Below are 26,145 nucleotides of genomic sequence, written 5' to 3' on the forward strand. Positions count from 1 at the left end.
AGTGGTTGTCTGCACATGTATCCAATTTTTTTCTCTCTGTTCCCCGATAGTGAAGCTATGACACAATGTTTTGTCAAGGAACGGTTACCAAGAACTGGCATAGAATTCCACAATAGGTATGGGCTGGAAGGAGTTATAGGTATCTGGTCTGTTTCTTTTGGTAAAGCTAAAGTCTACTTTTTCTTCATGTACATAATCAATATTTATTTTATATAACTATAAATATATACACAGAAATAGGTAAATACCAATGGCTAATATAGGTGAAGATTTGAAGAAATAAAAGTAAAACAAGAAAAGGCAGGGTTGACTACTGGAATAGAAGAGCGTTAGAAGGTAGAATATAAACAACAGAGCTCAAAAAAGAGAATATAGTTCATTTTTACTGAGGCTATTACTCAATTTTTAAAAATGGCTTTGCCTCATAGAGTTTCACTGGTCATTGAGTCACCTATATATTGGCTGGTGCTTTGGTTTCTTTTTTGAAAAACATTTCTATATTCATATGCTTTGAACCTCTGTAACTTTGTGTTATGTATTGTACTAATCAAATGCCAGATTGAGCAATGGTTTCATTATGAAGATGTGGTTAAAACAGTCTTGTAAGAAGGATATAATTTGTATACAGTCAGGAAAAAAATTGCAACATTTCTCAACCAAAGGGATGATGACCTCTGTGAGTGGTTCTCAAGGCTTCCTAGCAAGGGTTTTTAGGTTATCTTAACCTCGGGGTGCTGGATACTTTCCACTTGCCCCTCCAGATCTACTCTGCGTCCTTCTTCACTCGGCTGCATGCTGTGGAGCCTGACCTCTATGAACTGAATGCATCAACTGGCCCCTTGCTCTGGCTTCCACTTGGTTCAATTAAGGCATCAGTGGGAGGGAGGAGATCTGCTCCCTTTCTGTAGATCACTTGAGGGCAGCTATGTCCTTTGATGGAATGTCACAACACCTCCCAAGATGTCCTGTCTACACAACTCTCTCCTTCCTCACCTTCAACGTTAGGGTGGTGACAGCTACCCTGTTCTGTTACTAGCTCCAGTTCCAGACTACTGCAATATTCCTTGCTATTTCCTGCACCCCTGCCTAAACCTTTATAAGTAGCTGTTTCAGTATGCCCTCCTCGAATTCTCACTCTGAGTATAACAGCTGTTTCTTGCTGGGACCCTGACTGATATACTCAGGTATTAGCTAAACTTAATTCTTAGTACTTTCTACCTGGTTCCTCTTTCTAATCAGAACAGCGTAATTGGTTGTATACCTAACCCAACTCATATTACTCTTTCTTTCTGGAATGCCTTCATATGTCTCTCTTCCAATCTAGGTTTATCAATATCTTATGACACAACTCAGGCATCACTTCCCCCTGCCCATTACTAATTCCAAAGCAAAATTAGCAATCTCTTCTTACATTACTCTAGGTACTCCATTCCATCATCACTAGACACTTATATCTTTAGGTGTTTTATTTATGGATTAGTGTTTGCGTTCTCTTCAGTGAGAGTACAAACTCATAGAAGGTCAAAGACTCTGTCCTTCACTTTTAGATTCATTAATTAATTCAACAAAGAGTTTTTGTACCAAGTATGCATCAGTCACTGTTCTTGGCTTCAGGGATAGAGCAGTGAATATAACAGACAAAAATACCTGTCCCCTTGGAGCTTATAGTCTAAAGGAGGTGACAAAAGATATAACAATAAGTAAGTTAAGATTTTAGAATGTTAGATAATGACAAGGGCTAAGGAGAAGAAATAAATCAAGGGAGAATAGACAACTTCGGGGACAAGTGCTGAAATTTTAGGTAGGGTGGTCAGGGAAGATGTCACTGGAAGATGACTAAATGGAGGACAGCCATGTAGATAGGCGGAGGAAGAGCATTCCAGGCACAGGAAACAGCAAATGCAAAGATTCTGTGGGAGGACAGTTCTATTCATTGAACAGAAGGAGGTCAGGTGACTGGAGTGGGAAAACAACAAAGAATAGCAGAAGATGAGGTCAGACATGTATCAAGTCCTAGTGGTGGTCACATAATAGTTGCTCAACAAATTCAAAGCCTTTTAGAATTGGCAGGAAAATGGTTTGAAAGAATGATCTGGATAAGGAAAATTAGTGATGCAAAAAAAAAAGTCCCCAAAGATATTGCAATTGGAGAGCTCTTCTATCTCTCCTTTAAGCCCTTGTCCCTTTCACTGTCTCCTTTCTCTACCAGTGTTAGAAGTGAAAGCACACCAGTGTCGATTACCAGCACACCACTCATGATGTTTCTTTTGGAATAGCAGTTTCAATTATAATAGAACACTCAGAAGAAAAATACCATCAACCTAATAGAAAATTAGGCAAAGTGCATGGCCAGACAGTTCACAGAATAAAAATTACTAGCTAAAAGAACAGCAAATACAAAGCCCAAAGATGGGAGCATGCTTGACATATTTAAGAAACAGTAAGGGGACTTCTCTGGTGGCACAGTGGTGAAGAATCTGCCTGCAATGCAGAGTACACGGGTTCGATCCCTGGTCTGGGAAGATACCACATGTCACAGAGCAACTAAGCCTGTGTGCCACAACTACTGAGCCTGCTCTCTAAAGCCTGCGAGCCACAACTACTGAGCCCATGCGCCACAACTACTGAAGCCCGTGTGCCTACAGCCTGTGCTCCGCAACAAGAGAAGCCATCACAATGAGAAGTCCACACACTGCAACGAAGAGTAGCACCCGCTCACCACAACTAGAGAAAGCCTGCATGCAGCAACAAGGACCCAATGCAGCCAAAAACAAATAGATAAATAAATTTATAAACAAAACAAAACAAAAACAAAAGCAAAAAAAGCCAGCCATATGTGTCTACTGATGGAAGAACACAATTCTTGTCAAAGGGTTTGAATCTCCAAAGGTCAGCCTCTGGATCCAACTGCCAACTTGCAGAAAATACAAGAGACAGAGGAACGCATTGAGCTGTACCATGAGTCTGAAATCAGCAAAATCCAGACTAAGAAGAAATTTTATGGATCAAATAGCCCGGGTTCTTCAACAAATAGATTTTAAAGAAAGAAGGGGTAATCTATAGAGACTTCAATGACATATCAAGGTAAAAAAAGGAGCAGACTAAACAATAGTGTCTAGAGATGCATACATGGGTCATAAAAACATAAAGAAATGCAAATGTCTAATATCACAGGAGGGAGGGAGGAAGAAAGCTTCAATTGTGATTGCACATGGAGGGACATCTGGGAGGCTGGAAAAGTACTATTTCTTGATCAAGGTGGTGTTTGCCTTAGAATAGTTCACTAAGGTATACATTTGTTCCATATAGTTTTCTGTATTTCAGCTTTATTTTACAATAAAAAGGTACACAATACCAATAGTTATAAATATATATGAATATACATATATATACATATACATAGATAGATATGGAAGTAAATAGAAAAAGAAATAGATGGATAGGTAGATTAAAAAGAAGTCCCACAGTTCCAGAGATATGTGGGCTTCTTTTGAACATTTACAGATAGTAGGAGATGGATAATTTACTAAAGAACAGCATTCTGAGCTTGGTTGGGCCCCTTCTCTTTTCTCTGTCCAAATCAAGTAATTGTTAGCAGAAGTTTTTGCTCTGTGGTCAAAGCCTGAGATCTACTCTCTGAATAAAGTTATTTGTCTGCTCAGAGATGATTCCTTGGAGGGTACTGGGGATTAAGAGAGAAGCAGAGCAGAGACTGAGCACCTCTGTATTACCAAGCAAGACATGGAAACAAAAAAGGACAGTTCCACTCAGAAATGGTGCATGCGAAAGTGCCTTACCTCCAGTAGAAAGGTTCCCTGCCTTTTACAATCACTGGAATTTCCAGCCAGCCTGCCTGCTCCCTACCTGTCAGTCAAAACCTAGTCAGCCATTTACATGAAACTGGAAATCAGCCTTTTTTTTTTTTTTTTTTCCATTGGTGAGGCCTACCAGGCAAACGTATATATCAACCACAGAGGAAACCACGATCCTGATTCATAATGATGCATGGACAAGAAAGGAACATAGCTATTTGAAAAAATCAACAAAACAAAAGAGAAAGTAGCAAATATCTAACAAAAGAGAAAGTAGCAAATATCTAAATATTCCTCCTTATCCTGGAGGAAACAGAGCTATTTTCTGTTTCCTAGACATATCCTTGTAAATTTCCTAGACATATCCTTGTAAAATTTCAGAACTTGAAGAATTAAGAGAAAACTCTGATAGCTTTTGGTGAAGGAGGAAAGGTTAGCTATAATAGAATGAAAAGCAGACTGATATAAAATATCTCAGCAGCAACACTGGATGTTAGTAGACTTTGAAGCAAAGCCTTCAAAGTCCTTAGCAGGAAAAAAAAATCTGTACTTAGCCAAACTATCAATTAAGTATGAATGTGGAATTAAATTTTTGGACATGTAAGCACTCAGAGAGTTTAACACCCACATATCCTATATTTAAAAATTACTTAAGTAGATTATTCTGAGTAAATGACAAAGGAACCCAAAGAGGAGGATTATATACAATAAAACCCCTGCCACACACAATGGAAACTAAGTATGACAGTGAGAAGTAAAGGGAGATAGAAAGATATGTGAAAAATACTGAGTAGGGATCTTGGTGCTTGAGATATTTCTCGTTCGAATAACAAACTTTCAATGATCTAGGATTAAATGTCTTTCTCTATTGATTCAATCATGCTGCATGGTTCTACGGTGACTATACAATCATCACGTAAAAACTGCATTTTATCCGGTGTCTTTAGAGTCACCTTATGCACAATGCCTGTAAGACTAAGATTATAAATGTTAAAACACTGACAAAATAAAAATTATACAACTACCAAAAATTTGATGGGACAATGGAGAGAAGCGGTGGAAGGAGGGGTTGATGCAGTATCTTCACAACTTTTTTTTTTAATACTTTCATAGGATAATAAATCAAGGAATAAGTTTTTAAAAATAATCATTTAAAATCATAAAGGCAAACACCAGAAGAATTTAAGACATATAGCTAAAGAAAATTGTGGGTAGGGAACGAGGTGTACGTAACAAGATGGAATATAGCGGGAATGGATAAAGAACCTCAGCCTGGAGTCTATTAGGTATCACCTAGAGTTGAAACATTAATATCGAAATATGAGAATGTTGTTAATAGTTGCAATGGCTGATTGACCAACTCTAGCTGGAAAGAGATTTGGAAAATGAGTGTGTGGTGTTTTCCACAAAACTCATAAGGAAGAGAATGCTCCAGTTATCAGAAGGGAGTTTAGGTGTTGGGTAGTTAAAAAATAAAATAAATATAAAATAAAATAAACTGTAATTATACCAGGTTTTTAAGGTCCTATTCAAATATCTACTGCTCACTAATCCATCAGGTAGAGGTAGAGTGAGTCTTTTCACTCCTCTGTTAACCACAGGAAGGGTGAGAACCAACACCAATTAAGTACTGACCTTGTGTCTTTATTAGGTATGCCATTTGCCTTATATCATTTAACATTCCTAATCACTTTGTCCCCTTTCTATAGGTAAGAAAACCAAAGCTCTAAGAAATTAAGAAATTTGCTCATGGTTATTTAGCTGGAGGCAGTGGAGTCTGTATTAAAAACCAAGGCTCTGTGTCTTTGAGGTTCATGCTTCTATGATGTATCTCCCTGTTGGTCTGTATCTCTGCACATGGTATTGATTATATACACTTTTGTACCATGTATGTTTTATCTCCCCAAATAAATTGCCAGCACCTTGATAAAGGGTTACTTGCCTTGGACAATTCTTGTATCTCTTACAGCACATAATACAGTACCTTTTGTATATAACAGGCTTAATCAATATCTATTATATGACTCTGAAATTTATATCAATGAAAAAGAAAGTCATATTTTTGAGGTAAATTAGGTATAATAAAGCATCAGTGCATTGAAACTCTACAATCCCTGAAGTACATTAAAATGTCCTTCATAGACTTACAAGTCTTCATCTTTTTCCTCATTTTACTAATTAAGTCATTTTCTCAAGATTACAAACAAGAAAAATAAATCAATATCCAATTATTCTTTTCCTGTTTAAATTTCTACTTTTCCTGCAGCATTATTTTTAATTCATTTTCCTTGTATTGGTCTTTTACTTTAGGTATATTATTTGTCAAAAACACAATTGAGGGCTAGCTTATGATGCTTCCCACCATCCTTAACAATATTTCTAAGGAAAACTGGCTTAAAAATGGAATATGGGATATCACATCTTTGTAAACAATAAGCTTCTCATACACAATCTGTATTGCATGGTTTCTAGCTCAATGCAAATGAGAATGCTGGTTGAGTTGAATGTAAAATAAGCAGTAAATCTTCATAGGCACATATATTCTTAGTAAAGATGCATGTGATATATGTCTATTCTTAAATCATTCATGTTAGGCAAGATGCAAATGCTTCAGTGCTTTATTCTTCCTCTCATTCACACAGTCATCTACACAGCCCCTTCTGGCTGGAGAAGCAAATACTCAGTAACCATACTACTCTGCCAGTGTAGATGGATTTCAGTCTGTTTTGTTTCACTACAGCAGCATCTTGTTTCAATAAAAGCTGGCTCTCAGCCTTCTTGTGGCTCTTATTCCAAGCTGAGGATGCATGCTTACGAGCTGCCTGTCTCTTTGCGTTTAGCTAGAAGTGTTCACAGCCCCTCCCCCAACCACCCTTCCCACTGTTTCTGCTACTACTTTTATTCAATTCAACACTTGAGGGGACTGCAGATGAAATGCCTCTGAACCTAAATTGCCAGCAATGGAAATAACAACCTGTCTTCTGACCTGCCCCTCCCTTCTCCACCGACACTTTTCGAATCTGAGTGTAGGAGCACACAGCTGCTCTATCTCTGTCTCTTGGGTTTAGCGGTATAGTGGCTTTTCTAGGCTAGAAAAAAAAATTACCACCTCAAACGAAAATCCATTAGGGAAAATATTTGGTAAGAGAAAGAAAGAAGTAGGCATGCATAAACTTAGAGGCTATATACAAATTTGGTGAAATACATGATGTAGAACAAGAGATCAGAATTTACACACCACACGGCAAAGTTGTCACCTTGGGAGATTATACACTAACTTTACCGGCACTAATCACTGCTAAAGCATTTTTGAAATTTCTCTTACAGAATTGCTCTCAGTGTCAGCACACAAGATATATGAGAAAATAAGCCTCTTAACACCCCATTTTTTAAAATCCTAGACAGTATTACTCAGTTTAATCACTCACCATGTTACAAGACTTCTCTATGAGTGGATTTTACCAATTTAAAAAATATCAAATCCTCCCTCAAAGAAAACCTTAACACTGATGAAATTTAAAAATGTGGTGCAGGCTTTAAGGAAAAACCTACTATGTGCCAGAAGGCAGTAGCCACAGTAAGTAGTAGTATTCCCATTTTAGAGTTAAGAAAACTGGATTATCAGAGAGATTAAACAACTTGTCCAAGGCCACACAGTCAATAAATGGATAAGGGAATTTATCCATTTTCTTCCTCAGCAAAGCAGGAGAAATGCCAGCTCTGTCTCCCAGGATTCTTGGGAGCACAATTAGTCCCCTGGGGAAGGCTTCCAGAATGTCACAGGAAACCCCAGGTTCTCCAGCTCCAGAAATAGCTACCTGGCTTCAATGATACATGGCTTCAACGCCAGGGTGATGCTGGAGACCCAGAAGTTCCTTTGCCAGGAACAAAGGTGGAAAGAACAACAGATGAAGAAGCAGACTCCTACTCCTAAGGGGTTCAACAATTATGACTCATAGAAAAAAATCCAAGACCCCAGTTATACCCCTCCCAAAGGGCCCTTCCAACAGGTCACTAGATTGAACAGATTTCAAACTCCTGAGAAAGGGAAACCCTCTTATTCCTGATCAGGAGAAGAATGGATGTTTTATGTCATGCGTTAAAGGACATTTTCCTATGGGGGTGGGATATATTTAAACGTAGTGGTATTTTAAAGTCTTTGTCCAACTAGGCTATTAAATCAATATCATTTAGAATTAATTTGTGTTCTGATTAAATTTTATTTCTATTTTTTTATCACAGATTTATGTTTTTGAAGTTCGGTTTGCCAGGTCTTTCAGTGGGGAGGGTTTTAACTGTTTTATTTTCCTTCTCTCTCTCTCCCCTCCCTCCTTCCTGTCTAAAGGGTTGTAATTGACTTCAGGCAAGCTCTCAGGGCCCCAAGTCCAAAACCAAGACTTAAATTTGGGATTGAGGACCCCTGTGCCACCACGGTATTGGGCACATCACCATATAGTCACTGAGCTAGTGAGAAGACATTTATTTTCTGGTACTAAGGTTGTCTGGCTTCTCCTGAAGCCCCTGGCAAGACTTGGCAGCAGCTCTTCCTTCAGTTTGCGCTGTGGGGAGTCCCCACCTTAGTCCCTGGTTTCAGAAATCCAGTTTGGCTCCTGTTTCCCACTCCCTCCCACAACAAGGAACAACTACTTTAGGGGCTGGCCTTCCAGTCATCATTGTCTCCATTCCCAGAGCCCTCCTCATCCATGGATTCAAACCCTTCTTGCCACTCACTAATTTAAGTTTCTGTTTCATTTTTTGGTCTCAAGGGTATTTATCTCATTTATGAATACACCATATCTCTTAATTTTCTTTTCTTTTTTAATATTTATTTTATTTTATTTATTTTCCTTATTTTTTGGGCTGCGTTGGGTCTTACTTGTGGCACATGGGATCTTTGTTGAGACATGAGGGATCTTTTTCGTTACAGAGCATGGTCTGCTCGGGTTTCTCTCTAGTTGCAGTGCACGGGCTTCTCTCTAGTTGTGGCGTGAGGGTTTTTCTCTCCCTAGTTGTGGCACGTGGGCTCCAGAGCACGTGGGCTCTGTAGTTTGCGGCACGCAGGCTCTCTCGTTGAGGGGCACAAGCTCAGTAGTTGTGGCGCATGGGCTGAGATGGGATCTTAGTTCCCCGACCAGGGATGAACACGCGTCCCCTGCATTGGAAGGTGGATTCTTTACCACTGGATCACCGGGGAAGTTCCTAATTTTCTTTTAATATCTGATTAATTGCTTTTTTGTGTGTGCAGTGGGGTTGGGGGGCGGTGCTCAAAAAAAGAAACTATAGAGCCATCTTTTTTTTTTAAATTTTATTTATTTTTGGCTGTGTTTTGGGTCTTCATTGCTGCATGCGGGCTTTCTCTAGTTGTGGTGAGCGGGGGCTACTCTTTGTTTTGGTGCTCAGGCTTCTAATTGTGGTGGCTTCTCTTGTTGCAGAGCACAGACTCTAGGTGCGCAGGCTTCAGTAGTTGTGGCACGTGGGCTCAGTAGTTGTGGCTCACGGGCTCTAGAGCACAGGCTCAGTAGTTGTGGCACACGGGCTTAGTTGCTCTGCGGCATGTGGGATCTTCCCAGACCATGGATCAAACCCGTGCCACCTTCATTGGCTGGCAGATTCTTAACCACTATGCCACCAGGGAAATCCCTATAGAGCCATCTTGACCAGAATTCTTCTCACTGAATTTGTCTTCAGAGATTTCCTTCGGGCATCTCAAATTTAACATGTCTAGGACTAAATTCATTATCTTCTCTCACCAAAACCTGTTCTTCTATATTTATTTTAACTTGATGAATGTTATAACAATTGATCTAGCCTCCAAAATTAGAAACATCAGCTTCATTCTCAGTTCTTGCTTCTTCCTCCCTCATCATTTCAAATCTGTCACCAAACCATACAGAATCTATTTCAACAACAACTCCTGAATCTATTCATCCTGTCTAAGCCCACTTTAGTGAAGAATTCATGAACTTTCTTGCCTGAGTGTCAGCTATACTCTCCCTGCCGCCAATGTCTTTCCACTCAAGTCCATATTGCAACTGTTTCCAGATTCATTTTCCCAAACAAACAAAAAAACAACCCTAAGTCTCTTTAAAGACTTTGTCTATTATCTAGAGAATGAAGTTCAAAATTGTTAGCAGGGGTTAGATTGGATGGGTAGGTCGAGGCCAAAATGTATGATGTTGGGATGTACTCTGTGGTTGAAGTATAGTGTTTAGAATGAATGAGAAATGGGATTTATGTTTATGATGTTCTCATATAATATTTGAGACAATCGCTGGCATGAACAAAGATGTGAATGTATGTATGGATGAATGTAACTGTCTAAGGGTGGTGTGCTGGTTATTCTGGTAACTCTCAGATCCATTCTTTGCTCTTCTCTAGCTCTATGTCTGAGAAGCTGACCTCTATTGACTGCATCATCTGGACTTCCTTGTGCAATGGAGGCACCAGCAGGAGGTGGAAGGGCAAGAGGAGATCTGGGTATTTATTCCTCCTACTCTATCTTTGTTTGCCATCATTCTGGTGTTCTGGCAGGGGCTAGGTCCTTCATGGCTAAAGCTCCCATCTGACAACCCTTCTTCTGTGTTCAGTGCTCAAGGGGCTCTGGTAAACTCCATTATTCCCTTTGTGTCTTCAGGCTTGGGGGTGGGTGGAAATGGCTTCCACTGTAATTAGTTTCTGAGTACCTCACCATTCCTCCTTGCTTCCTTTAACCCTGCACATAACTCTTCATCTAATCTATTGATTACATTTTTTTAAGATAAACCCCTGTTCCCTTGCTGTACTCAGTAAAGATGGTGTGAAATATATTTGACTGAGAAGGAAGCAAATGTGAGTTTAAGTTCATTTAACAACAACCAAAAAAAAACCCCTAAAAAACACAATATCCTACCTTTTCAGGAGTAAAGATTATTTTATATTTTAATAAGCGCTCAGGCATTAAAGTCCAGGTGGAAGGATATAGACTTATTCTTCTAAATTCATCTGCAAAAGAAGAATTAGTGGTTTTACTATTGAAATAATCTGACATCTATTACACTCTTGTTGGATTTCCCATTGCTGGCCATAAAATTTGAGAAGCTATTTGAAAGTAGTCTATTCTAGAAGCAATATAATTGGGCCATCTTAATTGATTATATTTCAGCCTTTTTAATCTATAGAATGCCTATTCATGAATCATAATTAATAAATCCACAGTGCTGAGAATATGACACAATACACCAAGCAGCTGGGAAAGAAAGCTGTTTGTGCTCATTGCTTCATCTAGATGTAGAGGTCCATCTGACATATGCTCTTACTTCTCTGACTTCCTTTCTAAAGTCAGAAGCACATTTTGTTTCTCTCATAGTGGTTAAAAAATGACACATTGAGACATGTCTACAGGCTGAAGTATGAGCCAATTTCTAGGAACTGAAAACTGTTGCCAAAAAAAGGAAAAAAAGACACAAGAGAGAGGCACCTCTACAAATTCAAATTGTCTCTGTATACTGTCATTGAAAAATAATGACTTGCATTCTGTGCAGCAACAAGGAAGCAATGTTGTGTGACTCTTCCCTATTCAGCCCCCATCCCTCACAACCCCCTTTCTCCCAACAACCCACATTTCATTCACATCTAACACTGGAAAAAAGTATGTAATGAAGAGATGAGGGGGAGTTAGGATTGGAATCATGTTCTTTGTTGGGGAAATCTGCAAGCTCTGTTTCCATTTGAATGGCATTTCATTTTGCCCAGTTCAGGGTTTGTTGATTGTTCATGCTGTCTAGAAAAGCTTTGATTAAACCTTCTAATTTCAGCTAAGTTCTTTTTCTGCAGGGCAAGCCCTTGTCCTGAAAGTATAGAAATGTGGTCAAAAGGAAAACAACAAAGTAGGAGACTTGAAGCAAAGGAGTTAGCAAACCTGAAGGGATAATAAGTTTGGTGAATTTAACCAGTATAATGTTATGTTAACCAAGCACCTCTTTTGATACCTGTTGTACTAATTTCTTACACTCCATAATTCTGATGCGTAAAAAGTTAAAATCTTTACCTCTAAAACCCATTTTCCATTTCTTTTATATATATATATATATATATATATATTTTTTTTTTTTTTTTTTTTCTTTTTTTTGGCTGCCTTGGGTCTTTGTTGCTACGTGTGGGCTTTCTTAGTTGCGGTGAGCGGGGGCTACTCTTCCGTTGCGGTGTGCGGGCTTCTTATTGCAGTGGCTTCTCTTGTTGCGGAGCACGGGCTTAGCTGCTCCGCGGGATGTGGCATCTTCCCGGACCAGGGCTCGAACTCGTGTCCTCTGCATTGGCAGGCGGATTCCCAACCACTGCGCCACCAGGGAAGTCCCTCTTTTATATTTTTACAATAGAAATGATACAGACATAGTCCTTGTTGGCTCAAAACATGGGTGCCTTTGCTTCCAGAGTGTTCTTTTTTTTTTTTTTTTTTTTGTGGTACATGGGCCTCTCACTGTTGTGGCCTCTCCCGTTGCGGAGCACAGGCTCCGGACGCGCAGGCTCAGCGGCCATGGCTCACGGGCTCACGGGCTCAGCCGCTCCGCGGCATGTGGGATCTTCCCAGACCGGGGCACGAACCCGTGTCCCCTGCATTGGCAGGCGGACTCTCAACCACTGCGCCACCAGGGAAGCCCCAGAGTGTTCTTTTTATTTGATTCATGTGGATAGAAAAGCAGAACTTACTTATTTCTCCAGCATGGAATTTCTGATTTTGCTTTAAGTACAGTACTTGTTCAGCCAGGTCTTTCCAATTCATTAACTATCACTACTTGATTTTAAATAACTGTGAGAAATCTATTCTGAAAAGCAAGCTATTGAGAGGTGTGTGTGTGTATTAGTGAGTATGTGTCTCTGTGTGTATACACATACATAGGTATCTCCACAATTATTTAGAACCTTGACATATGTTTTAAAAAACTTGTTCATTATTTTAAAATATAGAGAATAATATAAGAAACATCTTTGTACTTACCGTTGAGGTTTGAGAGGGCAAGTAAATTTCATCCCTCATCCTCCCTACCCAAGTTCTGACTCAATTGAGAGAGACAAAGAAGTCAGGCAAATGGAAATAAAGCATGCTGTACAACCAATAAAGTCTATGTTGGAGGATATGGCCTAGGTATGTGCAGAAACACACAACACATCTTCCCTTCTAACTTCTAAATGACAAGTAAGAGAGACAAAGACAGGCAGATAGGGCTCTAAATTACAGCTTCTTTCTGGTAGGTTTGGAAAACATGGCTTGGATATGGAGTAGCAATCGGCTTAGGCACCTGTAGCCACGCGGACACAGTTTTCCCTGGTTTCCAACACTACGCTTACCTTGTAGCCAACAGCAGACCAGGGCACAAGCTCTCTGCAGAGAGGAGGAGAGAGGTGCTAAGTTGGGAATGTCCAGTTCCTCTCCAAACACACCAATCAGGTAACTTTCTCTCCTACTGAGAAAGAACAAAGGGGTATAGCTAAAAATGAAGAGTGTTTATGGAAAAATAACTTCTCAAGGAAATCAGAGGGAAACTGTAGCCCACTCAGCACTCAACCGTAACAAATCAATATTTTGTTATATTTCATTCATTCTTTTCTTTTACATAAATAATACATTACAGATACTGTTGAGGCCTTCTCTGTACCCTTCCATGACCTCATTCATCTCCTCTTTCATCTCCACTGGTGACCACTGCCCTGGTGTGTACCATTCAAAGCATGTTTTTATACTTTTTACGCATATATGTAGCTCACATATGTGTGCATACATATAAACTATATATAGGGCTGTTATGCATTTTATAAGTTTTAAGTGAGTGGAATAACAGTAGCTATATAATTATGCAACTTTATTTTTTCATGCAACGTGATGTTTTTGAGATTTATCCTTATAGATACCTGTAGTTGAAAAGTTTTTAATTACATGAATAAACCACACTTTCTACTCATTCTTCTATTGTCAATTAGTTGTTGATTTATTCCCCAGTTTTTACCATTATAAACAATGCTGAGACAAACAGTCTTGTACATGTTCCCTTCTGCATGTGAGAAGGAGTTTCGATGGAGCAGTGATTCTCAGCTTAGGTAGGATATTGTATCCCTCTCACCCCGAAAAGTGCCTGGAAATGTGTAGGAACATTCTGGATTGTCAAATTACAAGGACGAGTACTACTAGCTACAATGCTGGGGACCAGAGATGCTCAATGTCCTTCAATGTGTTGGGTGGTAACACATAAAGAATTGTCCCATCCCAAATCAAATAAGTCCACTGCTAGAAACACCACTCTAAATATATTTCCATTTGTAACAAAACTGTATCATAGGATATACAAATCCTCATCTTTATTAGATGTTACCAGATGGCTCCTCCACTTGATGTAACCAATTTATAAGCTCACTATTTCTTAACTCTATATCCTTGCCAACACTTGTGATTATCAAATTATATATATTTTGAAAATCTAATAAAAATTTTCTCATTATTGTCTTAATTTGCAATTCTGGGTTTACTTGTTGAGGCTGAACATATTTTAATGTGGCTATTTGAGTTCAGTCTTCTGTTAAGTCTAGTCTTCTGTGAAATGTCTATTCCTATCCTTTATTTACTTTTCTGTTAATTGTCTTTTTTCTTATTTATCTATAAGAATAACTGTTCACTACATTTTAAATATAGTGGTTATGAATCCTTTTGCATATATTGTGACTATACATCAATGGTATACGTTGTAAATGCCCCATCTGTGTCTTATCTTTGAATTTTGTTTGTGGCATCTTTTGCTGAACAGGACATTTTAAAAGTTTCAGTGTGGACAAGTTTATTAACATCTTTTCTGGTTTGTGCTTTTTCCATTTTAGTTATTAAGTTCTTTCTTACCACACTACCCTCCTATATTTTCTTCATAAATTTTAATGCTTTGCTTACCCCACTTTCCACATGTAGGTCATCAATCTTTCTGGATTTTTAAATTAATTAATTAAGTTTTGGCCGCATTGGGTCTTCGCTGTTGCACACGGACTTTCTCTAGTTGTGGCGAGTGGGGGCTACTATTCATTGCGGTGCGTAGGCTTCTCATTGTTGTGGCTTCTCTTGTTGCGCAGCACAGGCTCTAGGCGCGCGGGCTTCAGTAGTTGTGGCACGCGGGCTCAGTAGTTATGGCTCACGGGCTCTAGAGCACAGGCTCAGTAGTTGTGGCTCACGGGTTTAGTTGCTCCACGGCATGTGGGATCTCCCTGGACCAGGGCTCGAACCCATGTCCCCTGCATTGGCAGGCGGATTCTTAACCACTGTGCCACCAGGGGAGCTCCCTTTCTGTATTTTTGTTGTTGTTGTTGTCATTTGAGGTGGAGATCAAATTTTATTTTCCATATGAGTTACTAATTGCTCCAGCACCATTAATGTAAATCTCCATGATTTTCCCTTCCCTGTATAGCAAGTCTCTATGTATGGATAAATCTGTTTTAGGACTTTCTATTATGTTCCCATGATCCTGTGCAAATACCACATTGGGTTGATTAATATGGCTTTATAATAACTTCTGATACCTGTTAGGACAAGACTCTCACAACTTTGTTCATCAGAACAGTGTTATCTGTTCTTGACTCTGCATTCTTCTATATAGATTTTAAGTTCAGCTTGACAATTTTCATGAAAAGGTCTTTTTGTAATTGGCTTGGAATTGCATCAAATGGGTACATTAATATGGAGAACAATTTAACCTTTATAATAGTGGGACTTTCCATCCATAAACATGATATATTCCTCTATGTATCCAAATCTTCTCATGTCCTTCAATAATGCTTTGCCATTTTTATACATAAAGGTTTTGAGATTTCTTGCTAGAATTATTCATAGACACCTTATAATTTGAGCTTCTTTTTGATTCTATTTGATAAAGTAGTACTTTAATTTTCAGTTTCTTAAGTTAGTTAATACTGAAGAAAGGGAATGTTTTTAATTTTTGTGTGTATATGTATTCAGCAAACTTGCTGAATTTTTTTTAGTTTCAGTATTTTTGTCTGTAAATTTTATAGGATCTTTTAAATAATTATATCATTTTCAAATGAAGTACTTTTAGTCTCTTGTTCCATGTCTTCTCTCCCTCTGTCTCCCTTTCTCTTTCTCTCTCCCCCATTGGTGATCTTATTCCTTTATAGTAAGTCCTAATATCAGTTAGTAAATGGTGAATATTAAGAGTGATAGTGGATATCTTTTTAAAGATTAATTTTAATATGATTGCTTCTAAAACTTAACCATTCAGTATATCTGCAATAGTTTTTTTTTCCTAAATCAGATTTACTGAGATGTAATTTATATACAGTAAACTTCACTATTTAAGTATACACTTTTGGTAAGTGTATACAATGGTATAAACACCACCAAAATCAAATACAGAACATTTCCATCATCCAAAAAATTCTCTCATGACCTTTTTCTTTTTTAAAAAAATTATTTATTTAATTAATTTATTTTTTTTGCTGCACTGGGTCTTCGTTGCTGCCCGCGGGCTTTTTCTAGTTGCGGCGAGCAGGGGCTACTCTTCATTGCAATGTGCAGGCTTCTCATTGTGGTGGCGTCTCTTGCTGTGGAGCACGGGCTCTAGGCGCGTGGGCTTCAGTAGTTGTGGCACACAGGCTCAGTAGTTGTGGGGCATGGGCTCTAGAGCGCAGGCTCAGTAGTTGTGGTGCACGGGCTTAGTTGCTCCGCGGCATGTGGGATCTTCCCGGACCACAACTGAACCCGTGTCCCTTGCACTGGCAGGTGGATTCTTAACCACTGTGCCACCAGGGAAGTCCCTCTCATGACCTTTTGTAGTATATTCATTCTCCCTACTTCCAGCCCCTGGCAACAATGGCTCTGCTTTCTATCACTATAGACTAGTTTGTGGTTTCTAGAATTTTGTATAAATGTAATTATACTATATGTACTCTTTAGTGTCTGGCTTTTTTTCACTCAACATAATTATTTTGAGATTCATGCATGTTGTTGCATTTCAATAACGCATTCCTTTTTATTTTTGAGTAGTATTCTATTGTACAGACATACCACAATCTGTTTATCCATTCACCTGTTGATAGACTTTTGAGTTGTTTCCAGGTTTAGGCTATTATGAATAAAGCCACCATTAACATTCATGTAAAAGTCTTTATATTGATATATGCTTTTATTTCATTCTCTTGAATAAATACCTAGGACTAAAATGGTTGGGTCATAGGGTAGATATATGTTTGATTTTTTTAAGAAACTGCCAGATTGTCTTCCAAAGTGACTATTGCAGTAGATATTCCAAACCAGTAGTTTATGAGAGTTCCAGTTATTACAAATCCTTGCCAACACTAGATATAATCAATTTTTAATTTTAGATATTTTAATAGGAGTATGGTGGCATCTCACTGTGGTTTTAATTTGCATTTCTCTAATGACTAAAGATGTCGAATATCTTTTCCTATGCTTATTAACCACCTGTATATCTTCTTTGGTAAAGTGGCTGTCCAAATCATGCCCATTTTAATCTTATTTTTAAATTATTGAGTTTTGAAAGTTCTTTACATGTTCTGGTTACAAGTCCTTTATCAGATATAAGTTCTTCAAACATTTTCTACCGGCCTGTGGCTTGTCTTTATTTTTCAAAAGTGTCTTTCAAAGAGTAGAATTTTAAAAATTTTGATGAAGTTCAATGTATCACTTTTTTCCTTTGTGGTTCATGCTTTTGGTGCTCTATCTAGAAATCTTTTTTTAATCTGAGTTTTTGTATATGGTATGAAGTAAGGACTGAGGAGGGTTTTTTGCATGTGGATGTCTAATTTTTCTAGCACTATTTGTTGAAAAGATTATCTTTGCTCCAGTGAATGGCTTCAGCACCTTTGTTGAAAATCAAATTGAGGTCATATGTGTAGATCTAGTTTTGGAATCTCTATTATGTTCCATTGATCTATACATCTTTCCAATACAGTATTGTCTTAATTACTGCACCTGTATATTAAGTCTTGAAATCAGGTAGTAAGAGTCTTCCAATTGTGTTCCTTTTTTCAAAAGTATTTTGTCTATTCCTGATCTTCTGGTTTTCTACATAAATATTAGAAACAGCCTATCGATTTCTAGGGGAAAAAAAAGTTGCTGAGATTAAGATTGCGTTCAATCTATGGACCAATTTGAGAACTGACATTTTATCATATGAAGTCTTCCAGCCCATGATCATGATATATTTCTCCATGTAGTTATATTTTCTTTAATTTCTCTCAGCAGTGCTCTGTAATTTTCAGCATATACATCTTACACATATTTTCTTAGACTTAGCCCTGAATATTTCATAATTTCTGATACTACTGTTTTTATATTTCATTTTCCAATTGTTGACTGCTGTATATAGAAATGCATTTGATTTTTATATATTGACCTTGTATCATGAGAACTTACTAAACTTAATTATTAGTTTTGGGAGCTTTTTTGAAGATTCTTTGGAATTTTCTATAAAGATTATTATGCCATCTGTGAATAAAGGCAAATTTAGTCCTTCCTCTCTAATATGTATGCATGTACTCTATTATTCTTACCTCTTGCACTGACTAGTACCTCCTGTACAATGTTGAAGGAAAATCTTATCCTGCTACAGATCTTAAGAGGACAGCATTGTTTTTCAGCATTAAGAATAGGGTTAGCTGTAACTTTTAGTTGAGCCCTTTATTAGTTTGAAGAAATTCCCTTTTATTCCTAACTTGTTGAGCTTTTTTAAAAAAATCATGAATGAGGTGAATTTCATTAAATACTTTTTCTTCATGTATTGAGATAATTTTTTGGGTAGGAGATCTGTTTTACATGGTGATTGCCAGTTTTGACAGATAATCTATCAGGTTCAGGACGTTCCCGGAAATCCTCTTCTAATTTTTTTTTTTTTTTTTTTTTTTTTTTTCTGTACACGGGCCTCTCACTGTTGTGGCCTCTCCCGTTGCGGGGCACAGGCTCCGGACGCGCAGGCTCAGCGGCCATGGCTCACGGGCCCAGCCGCTCCGCGGCACGTGGGATCTTCCCGGACCGGGGCACGAACCCGTGTCCCCTACATCGGCAGGCGGACTCTCAACCACTGCGCCACCAGGGAAGCCCCTCCTCTTCTAATTTTTAAAAAATTGAATGGGTTTTATTTTTGTTTAATGTTTTTCCTGCATTTATTAATTTATTTATTTAAACATCTTTATTGGAGTATAATTGCTTTACAATGGTGTGTTAGTTTCTGCTTTATAACAAAATGAATCAGCTATACATATACATATATCCCCATATCTCCTCCCTCTTGCGTCTGCCTCCCACCCTCTCTATCCCACCCCTCTAGGTGGTCACAAAGCACTGAGCTGATCGTCCTGTGCTATGAGGCTGCTTCCCTCTAGCTATCTATTTTACATTTGGTAGTGTATATATGTCCATGCCGGTCTTTCACTTCACTCCCAGTTTACCCTTCCTCCTCCCAGTGTCCTCAAGTCCATTCTCTATATCTGCGTCTTTATTCCTGTCCTGCCCCTAGGTTCCTCAGAGCCTTTTTTTTTTTTTTTTTAGATTCCATATATATGTGTTAGCATATGGTATTTGTTTTTCTCTTTCTGACTTACTTCACTCTGTATGACAGACTCCAGGTCCATCCACCTCACTACAAATAACTCAATTTCGTTTCCTTTTATGGCTGAGTAATATTCCATTGTATATATGCCACATCTTCTTTATCCAGTCATCTGTCAATGGACACTTAGGTTGCTTCCATGTCCTGGCTATTGTAAATAGAGCTGCGATGAACATTGTGGTACATGACTTTTTAAAAAATTGTTAATTAATTAATTAATTAATTATTTTTGGCTGTGTTGGGTCTTCATTTCTGTGCGAGGGCTTTCTTTAGTTGCAGCTAGCGGGGGCCACTCTTCATCATGGTGTGCGGGCCTCTCACTGTCGTGGCCTCTCTTGTTGCGCAGCACAAGCTCCAGACGTGCAGGCTCAGTAGTTGTGGCTCACGGGCCTAGTTGCTCTGTGGCATGTGGGATCTTCCCAGACCAGGGCTCAAACCCGTGTCCCCTGCATTGGCAGGCAGATTCTCAACCACTGCGCCACCAGGGAAGCCCCATGACTCTTTTTGAATTATGGTTTTCTCAAGGTATATGCCCAGTAGTGGGATTGCTGGGTGGTATGGTAGTTCTATTTTTAGTTTTTTAAGGACCCTCCATACTGTTCTCCATAGTGGCTGTATCAATTTACATTCCCACCAACAGTGCAGGAGGGTTCCCTTTTCTCCACACCCTCTCCAGCATTTATTGTTTGTAGATTTTCTGATCATGGCCATTATGACTGGTGTGAGGTGATACCTCATTGTAGTTTTGATTTGCATTTCTCTAATGATTAGTGATGTTGAGCATCTTTGAGAAAGAAAAAAGGAACTGGAGGAATCAGGCTCCCAGACTTCAGAGTATACTACAAGGCTACAGTAATCAAGACTGTATGGTACTGGCACAAAAACAGAAGTATAGATCAATGGAACCGGATAGAAAGCCCAAAGATAAACCCACGCACATATGGTCACCTTATCTTTGATAAAGGAGGCAAGAATATACAATGGAGAAAAGACAGCCTCTTCAATAAGTGGTGCTGGGAAAACTGGACAGCTACATGTAAAAGAATGAGCTTAGAACCCTCCCTAACACCATACACAAAAATAAACTCAAAATGGATTAAAGACCTAAATGTAAGGCCAGACACTATCAAACTCTTAGAGGAAAACATAGGCAGAACACTCTATGACATAAATCACAGCAAGATCCTTTTGGACCCACCTCCTAGAGAAATGGAAATAAAAACAAAAATAAACAAATGGGACCTAATGAAACTTAAAAGCTTTTGCATAGCAAAGGAAACCATAAACAAGATGAAAAAACAACCCTCAGAATGGGAGAAAATATTTGCAGATGAAGCAACTGACAAAGGATTAATCTCCAAAATTTACAAGCAGCTCATGCAGCTCAGTATCAAAAAAACAAACAACCCAATCCTAAAATGGGCAGAAGACCTAAATAGACATTTCTCCTGCATGTATTTTGATGACTGTATGGCTTTTATCCTTTATTTGTTTTACATGATAAACACCACCACTGTATTTTCAAATATTATACAATCCTTGTATTCCTGGTATAAACTTTACTTTGCCTGTCTGAATTTGATTTGTTTTTATTTAGGATTTGGATTCATATTCATAAATGCAATTGGACTAACAGTTTCTTTTCTTACACAGTCTTTTTCATTTATGTACCGAAATTATTCTAGCTTCATAAGATGAATTTAGTATACCTAAATTTTGACTATTTTCTGGATAAGTTTGTATGAAATAGGAACTAACTGTCCTTAAATATTTGGTAAAACTGTCAGGGCTTGAAGTCTTTTGTAGGGGAGTCCTTGATTACCAATTCAATTTCTTTAATGATTATTGGTTTATGCAAACTTTAATTGCTTCTTGAATCATTTTTTATAATTTGTATTTTCTAAAAAAAGTCCATTTCAAAATGTTTCCAAATTTACTGGCATAAAGTTATTCATAAGTGCTTTTAAAATTCTCTATATATCCATATGTTTGTTCTATTTTTATCCTTTTATTAATCTATGTTTTTTATATTGGTTTCTTGATTATTCTTGCTATAAGTTTTTCTGTTTTAGTATTTTTAAGACTATTTTTTAGTTAGTTGATCCTCTTATTATTTCTCTGTTTTTAATGTTATTAATTTCTGCTTTTATCTGTATTATATTATTTCCTTCTACTTTCTTTCAGTTTATTCTGTTCTAGCTTCATGAGTGGAACACTTAAGTCATTTAGTTTCAATCTGTCTTGTTATTCACAAATCCATCTAAAGCCATACATTTCCATCTGACTACCATTTAGTTGTAGTACATGAATTTTTAAAATATATTTATTTATTTATTTTATTTATTTGGCTGTGCTGGGCGGCATGCTGGATCTTTGTTGCAGCATGCAGGATCTTTAGTTGCGGCATGCAGGATCTTTAGTTGTGGCATGTGAACTCTTAGTTGCAGCATGTGGGATCTAGTTCTCTGACCAGGGATTCAACCCAGGCCCACTGCCTTGGGAGCCAGGAGTCTTAGCCACTGAATCACCAGAGAAGTCCCTATAGTACATGAATTTTAACATATGGTACTTTAATTTGCATTCATATTTAAATATTTTAAAATTTCCTTTGTAGTTTTGCTTTTAATCATCTCTTTTTATCCCTTCCCTTTCAGGTTATGTGTGTCTTTATATCTAAAGTGAGTCTCTTGTAGATAGCATATCACTGGATCTTGTTTTTTAATCCTTTCAGCCACTTTATACCTTTTGAGTGGGAGTTTAATCCATTTACATTTAAAGGAATTATTGATAGATAAAATACTTTCCATTGCCATTTTGTTAATTGTTTTCTGTTTTGCACTCTATGACAGCCAACCAGCCAGCCTTCCGACATCTCTTATGCTCAGGCATATGACACCTATAATAGAATTCTCTGTTACCTTTCCCCATATCTTTCCACTTCAGCCTTGGAGGGGCTAAGGTAGCCCAGATTAAAGGAAGGGGAACAAGAGCAGAGGGGAATCATAAAAGAACAAAATATGAGACTACTCCCCCACTGCAAGTTCCTATGTCTTGGTTAGGTCTGAGCTGCAGAAGGGATAGCAGAGGGACAGAAGCTTTAAGTTGAATGAGAGACTGAAGTTTCTATTTAGAGTAAACTAGGCTTTTTTACTACTGAAAATGAAGCATATCTATTAATATCTGAAAGTGACAAAAAGCTATGAGATCTATCTAGGAGAAAGCAGATCAGATAGAAGTCTGAAATGAATTAGTGAAAGGAAAACAAGACTATTTCTTGATTTCATTTTATTGAGTCCAGCATGTTCAATAAACCTGTTACATATTTATTGTGATTACTGATCTATCTGACCTCATTTCTGAGCAGTATTTTGTGTTTTCTATTTGCCTTGCTTTTCTCTCCTTTTTATCTGTGTACAATATTGATAAATTTTTCCTCATTCTCCTTTTTCCATTTTAGGTTTGAAAACTATAATATTAATTTATAAATAAAGTTTCTTAAGGTCTAAAATATCAAGTTCTTAGATGTGCTTCTCTTCCTCTTGTATAGGACATAGATCTTTTTTTTTTTTTTTTGCAGTACGCGGGCCTCTCACTGTTGTGGCCTCTCCCGTTGCGGAGCACAGGCTCCGGACGCGCAGGCTCAGCGGCCATGGCTCATGGGCCTAGCCGCTCCACAGCATGTGGGATCTTCCCAGACCAGGGCACGAACCCGTGTCCCCTGCATTGGCAGGCGGACTCTCAACCACTGCACCACCAGGGAAGTCCCGGACATAGATCTTTTTGTACTTTAATTACCTATTAAACAATAACCATCCACCATCTTGTTATTATTGTCTATAATTTTGGATGAAGCTTTTTGAAACTAAAAAATTACTAAGTCTTTCTATGATTGGCCATTAATAACATTTATCAATTTTTATGCTTGCTGTACTTTCGTATATCCCATGTTTCCCTCTGGGTTAACTTTGTTTTTTATATACTTGTATCTTTTTATGGTTGTGTAGTGAATGTCTGTACTTTTGCTCTCCTTTTTGAATGTTGAGACAGATGAGTATAAAATTCTAAATTGAACATTATTTCTCCCCAGCACCATTATATTCTAGCATTTATTGTTTCTGTTGAGAAGATTTCTGGAAGTCTAAACTGATTTTCCTTTTTAAGGTAATCTACCTTTTCTCTGTGGTAGCTTTTAAGATTCTTCTTTATCCTTTATGCTCTACAGATCCATTATAATGTGACTTGATGTGATTTTACACTTATTTATCCTGCTCTCTATTCAAGGTACATTTTAAAAAAAATTTTACATTTATTCTTGGCTGTGTCGAGTCTTTGTTGCTGCATGCGGGCTTTCTCTAGTTGCGGTGAGCAGGGGCTACTCGTCATTGCAGTGCACTGGCTTCTCATTGCGGTGGCTTCTCTTGTTGCAGAGCACGGGCTCTAGGTGCGTGGGCTTCAATAGTTGCAGCGCGTGGGCCCTAGAGTGTGTGGGCTTCAGTAGTTGTGGCGCGCGGGCTCAGTAGTTGTGGCTCACAGGCTCTAGAGCGCAGGCTCAGTAGTTGTGGCAAGGGCTTAGCTGCTCTGTGGCATATGGATCTTCCCAGACCAGGGATTGAACCTGTGTCCCCTGCTTTGGCAGGCAGATTCTTAACCACTGCACCACCAGGGAAGTCCCTCAAGGTACATTTAAATGTGAAGGCCACTGATTTTTGAATTCTGGAAATTTACAAGTTATTACCTCTTCAAATATAGTTTTTTCCTTCTTTCCTCTTATTCATTTCCTGTGGATCTATTTTTAGATGTGGCTTGGAGCCTCTCAATATATCCTCTATATCTTAACTGTTTTTACCTATATGTTATTTCCTTGTTTTTCTGTGAATATCTCACCACTGTCCTCCATATCACTAATTATTTCTTTGAAGTATGTAACCTAGATTTTGCTCCACCTATTGAGTTGTTAAAATTTCCATCTATAGCTATTAATATGTTATTTTAGTTATAATGCAGAATAGATTTGTAAAAGATAATCATTCTAGGGTTTCTATTCTGAGTCTGAGGAGAAATGTATACTCCAGGATGCATGGATAGAGATAATTTCTTATAATGTATCAATTATCTGACAAGACATAGCTGAGTGGATATGTCATATCTTACCTAATAAAGTCCTCTACTGTTTATTCTTATGATATATTATAAGAATAATATACTTATAATGCTAATAACTTTACTTATTCTTTTTCATTAATGGTCTGAGTTCACAGCTGACTAAGAAGATGAGGTATTTTGTGATTGTTTGAAAAGAACAGCAACAAAACAACTGTATTTTCAAACTAACATATGCAGGACGTTTGGAGTCAGTTTTCATAATTCAGTACATTAAGGAGGGCTGGATGATGAGTACATTTTAAGTATTTCAAATGCAAATATAAGACTTAAATAGTCACTCTGCTGAATTTCTTCCAAACAAATGACTTCAGAACTCATCCAAAACATATAATCCTTTTGTCTAAAAGGGAAAATGTATAGGAAATGCTGAGAGATCAGAAACAGAGATCTTTAATGGAGAATACATGGCATTGTAATATAGTAGGCAGTACGAAAGTCACAATGGTAAACTTCAAGTAAGTTTAAGTTAATGGTTATTTCACATCCGGTGATTAAATGAGGGTGTTTGAAATGGGATAGCTTATGATGAGCTCATGTAATGTATTAATTATTTTTCATCTGACTGATTATCTATGCAAATGTTTTCCTTTCCCCTGAAGAGTATACACACATCTATTAAAAGGGAGCAATAAGCCTTTTAATAAGCCTTCTAATTAATATAACATCTGTACTACCTCTTCAAATATAATATTCCATTACAGAAAGTATAAAATGGGTAATAAGAAAACAGAAATTTCCTCTGGATTCTTACAGACCATCAGAAGTTTTAGCATTTGACATTAATGATTAGCCATTCCTTTAAATAAAATCTCTTTTTGAATCCTGTTTCGATTCCTGTCTTCCTCTTGCCTCTTATTGTTTTCTTTAATCCTCAGCTCTACTCGGTTTGCTGTCTCTTTCATATTCTCATCCAAAGTATTAACCCGTTTTCAGGATTTCAAATATTGTCTCTTTCTGATAGTCAAAATCTACTTCTACAGCTCTGATACCATTTAAAATGTCCTTTCTTTATTTCCAACTGCCTACTAAACACTCATATTTGTCTATTCAATGCGGACTTCTAAATACTATGTTTAAAGTTTATTCCAAAGGAATGTTTATGGAAGACTTAACTATGCCTGGAGCACTGTTCTGAGTGCTGGGCCTATATAAATCATGAAGTATAAGGAGCTCAAAATTAATGGAGGAGAGAGACCCAGAAACGAATAGTTACAGATACAATGCAAAGAGGGCTGGGAAAAGAGAAATGAGCACAATGTGATCTGGTTAATCCCCTAAAATCTCCCCTCCCTACTTCTAATCATTGGAGCTCAAAACACTTTAGTAATCTTTTTTTTTTTTGTGGTACACGGGCCTCTCACTGTTGTGGGCTCTCCCATTGCGGAGCACAGGCTCCGGACGTGCAGGCCCAGCGGCCATGGCTCACGGGCCCAGCCGCTCCACAGCATGTGGGATCTTTCCACACCGGGGCACGAACGCGTATCCCCTGCATCGGCAGGCGGAGTCTCAACCACTGCGCCACCAGGGAAGCCCTCACTTTAGTCATCTTTGACTCACTTTTCCTATATTCCGTATTG

General features: G+C 38.1%; 1 long non-coding RNA gene across 1 annotated transcript in view; it reads right to left on the reverse strand.

The window, feature by feature from the left end:
* The window catches only part of LOC113627333 (uncharacterized), a 30,511-nt gene extending 16,972 nt beyond the window's left edge, over positions 1–13,539 (reverse strand). Inside the window, exons 1-2 of the long non-coding RNA XR_003435522.1 lie at positions 13,137–13,539; positions 10,702–10,793 (exon numbers count right to left, since the gene is read on the reverse strand). This is a non-coding gene — a long non-coding RNA (uncharacterized LOC113627333). The remainder of the gene's footprint in view (positions 1–10,701; positions 10,794–13,136) is intronic.
* Between the last annotated feature and the right edge of the window lie 12,606 nt (positions 13,540–26,145).

Source organism: Aethalodelphis obliquidens, unplaced genomic scaffold (genome assembly GCF_003676395.1).
Source record: "Aethalodelphis obliquidens isolate GAN/ISIS:26980383/991018 unplaced genomic scaffold, ASM367639v1 scaffold20, whole genome shotgun sequence".
In the NCBI taxonomy this organism is placed as follows: Eukaryota; Metazoa; Chordata; class Mammalia; order Artiodactyla; family Delphinidae; genus Aethalodelphis; species Aethalodelphis obliquidens.